This window comes from Frankliniella occidentalis, unplaced genomic scaffold (assembly GCF_000697945.3).
Source record: "Frankliniella occidentalis isolate FOCC.00 unplaced genomic scaffold, Focc_3.1 Scaffold6, whole genome shotgun sequence".
In the NCBI taxonomy this organism is placed as follows: Eukaryota; Metazoa; Arthropoda; class Insecta; order Thysanoptera; family Thripidae; genus Frankliniella; species Frankliniella occidentalis.
The window spans coordinates 2,638,138-2,641,124 of record NW_026267136.1 but is presented as its reverse complement, the minus strand read 5'-3'; the positions used below and the strand labels follow the sequence as shown (position 1 = coordinate 2,641,124).

Here is a 2,987-nt window from a genome sequence, read left to right as displayed (position 1 = left end):
ATTCGTGTACGCGAGTGGTGGGGGAGGGGGCCATCTGCCGCCTCTGGTCGTGGTGGTCACTAGGCCGCGGGGCGTCGCGAGGTCCGTGGCCCGACCCGTCCGCAGCCGGCACCGCGCACCGCGCGCGCAGTATTTTTAACTTCGCCGCATCCTGCGCCTTCGCGCCGCTCTCTCTCTCCGCTCTGTTTGCGTTTTGGGTTTTCCACGAGATGAGGGACTGCTGTCGCGACCCGGCCGGGCCATGGCCACTCACCGCCGCCGCCGCCGCCCCCCGCGGCTGCAGGGGTCGCCCGCGTTGCGTCCCATGGGTGTTCCTGGCGGGACGGGGCGGGGCGGGCGTGGCGGGCGGGGTGTCCGCCCAGGACAGCACTCGCCGCACCCGCGGGCCCGCCTCGCTAATGGAAAGCCCTGGCGCACGGCGCGCAGCACCAGCTGCTCTTGTTATTATTTTTCATTATATCTCCCCCCCTCTGCACGAGGATCGTTTTCGTTTTGCCGCTAAAAGGCTGGGCGTGGCGGAGCGTGGCGCGGCGGCTGGTGCCGAGTGGTGCTGTTGACCTCATCAGCGAGTGGACCACGCCAAACTTGGAGGGCCATAAAACATGTAATCGGGTGATGCCTTCGCCCACCTCGTCAAGCCAACCAAGTGGCAGTTTTAAGGGGAAGAGGAGGGGGCGAAGGGGTAGACTTTCCCTTCGTCGGGCTACAAGATGGCACGCCCGGACTAGGCGACACGTGTATGTGTCACGCAGGACGTCGCCCCGCCGCCATGACCCGTCCATCCCAGTGGTGCTTCAAACAGCCCCTGCCAACCCCTGTTCCTCACAGACTCTGTGAGTGCCATGGGGAATGGTGGGGGGGGGGGGGCAGATTCGCCTTGTTGTGAAAATAAAACGAGGAGAGCAAGAGACGGCCAGGCCACGAGCCGCGCCGGGCAGAGGATGCACATTCTCAGTATTACTCTCTTCTTCAGCTTTTCTCTCTCTCTCCCTGTCTCTGTCTCTCTCTGTCTCTCTCTCTTCCCTCTCTCGTGCAACCTCCTTAGTCGCCCGTCCCGCCTGCGGCCGACAGTCTCGACAGCCCCTCACCTGGCTTCGCCCCGTCTCTCCCTCTCTCTCCCTCTCTCTCCGGCCCCGGCACGTGCGCACCGAGAGCGAGCAGCGAGTGGCACACAGAGAGCGCTTATTGCGTAAGCCCCCCCCCTCCCCCCTCTCTCCTCGCGCGACAGTCGCTGCTACCCACAAAGACTCAACTCCAGGTCAGGGCCGCTCTCGCCCGCAAACTTTTTTGTGTACACTTCTCCGTCAGGGGATTCCTGTCACGCCAAAATTTTCTAGACCGGAATAAATGTACTCTATTTTCTCTTTTTGTTGTCTGGGGGTGCTCGTCAGGTGGAATAAGGTGGGTGGGCATCGCGACTGCTGTGCGCGGCCGATAGGGGGCGGTGAAAGGCAGCGAAGCGTGCGCGCTGCTGGAGAGAGGGAGGGGGGAGGGGGCAAGGAAATGAGGACGCGAAGGATGTCGCCGTCAGCGCTGAAAGGGGTGGAGAGGGGGACGGTGACAAGGTAACGGTAGCCGCCCCGCGCGCGCGTAAGGGGTTAGGGGCTTTGCAAGGGGATCCTCCGCGCGCTCGGCGCCCAGAGCGGGGGCCCCCCTCTCTCCCCGCGCTGGACGGCGGCCCCGGGGACGGGCGGCACCGGCAGGGCTTCGCTCGCCGCGCCGCCACCACCCGGGCCCCCTCCGGGCCGTCCGGGCCGGGCCCCGCGGCTAACGCGGATCACGCAAGCCCCCTCTTTCCGTTTGCGGCTTGGCCGTAATGCGCACTGGCCGCTGCTGTGCGTCCCGAGGGTGGCCCCCGCGGGTCCCCCGAGGGATCGTGGACGAACGGGTTAGGCTGGTGTTCCCTCCCCCCCCCTCTCCTTTCCCGTGGGGGTGCGGATGGACGGGTTAGGCTTTGTGTGCAGACAGGTCACAGACAGGTCGACGACCGCCACAGCGCGCACCTCTGCGCCCCCAGCCTCCAGCCACGAGGGCCTCCCGAAGAGGGGCCCCTTTCCTCTCCCAGGTGCGGGGGTGCCCATCTCCCCCCTGCGGAGCCCTGCTCATCCTGGCTTGCTGCTCCCCCGGTGGGGGGCGCCTGGACCTGGACCGCTGCTGCGGGCGCTTTGACGAGCTGCCCGCAGTGCAGCTGCGGTGGAGTGTCGGTCGGCCCCGCCCCCGGGCCGCCCCCGGCCGTGCCGCACTGCGCGTCCAACAGGTCCCCCGTGCTGCGGTCGCAAGGGTTGCGATGTCGCGCTGTTACGTTCGCCGCACACGACGCCCGGGAAGTGTACGTGTACACCACCAAGGTGCTGCGGGCCGGGAGCCGCCCGGCCGGGTAGGCAACGCGCGCGCTCCCGTGCGCGGCGGTCGGGCGGGCCGACAGGCGGGCCGCCTCTGAAGCACGGCCGCGTCCGTCCCGCCTGGCCTGGGCTGCACTATGCACCGCTGCAGCCAGCGCTGGTGCATTAGACTAGGAATGGGTCTGTGGGGATATTACATGGGTCCTCTCCGCCGCGCCAAGCGGCAACGCCAAGCGGTGAGTTCGCTCGGCAGATCTGAATGCCGTGGTTGTCGGGTCGGGCTGATGTCGGACTGATGTCACACTGATGTCACACTGATGTCGGGCTGATGTCGGACTGATGTCGGGCTGACGTTAACGTATGACGCGTCACTGACAGCGCAGAGCAAAGTGGTTCGCGACTTGTTTGACACGTGTCAGACGTGTGCTCGGCAGCTGCGAGCGATGACAGGTTGAGCCGGCCCGGAGGGGCGGGTGGTCGCGATAAGGATAAGAGAGGGGTTGTCGGGGTGTGGATTGTGGAGGGGATGGGGGCTGCACATTGGCCGGACACGGTGGTGTGTATTCGCCCATCGCTAACGCTATACTCCGCGCGTGGCCGCGGCGCGGTGAGCGCGGGGGACGCGGGGGGTATCGTCGCGGTCAG

General features: G+C 66.6%; 1 protein-coding gene across 1 annotated transcript in view; it reads left to right on the top strand.

The window, feature by feature from the left end:
• LOC113207748 (protein phosphatase PP2A 55 kDa regulatory subunit) overlaps positions 1-2,987 on the top strand; it is a 73,431-nt gene that overhangs the window by 63,954 nt on the left and 6,490 nt on the right. The window lies entirely within an intron of this gene.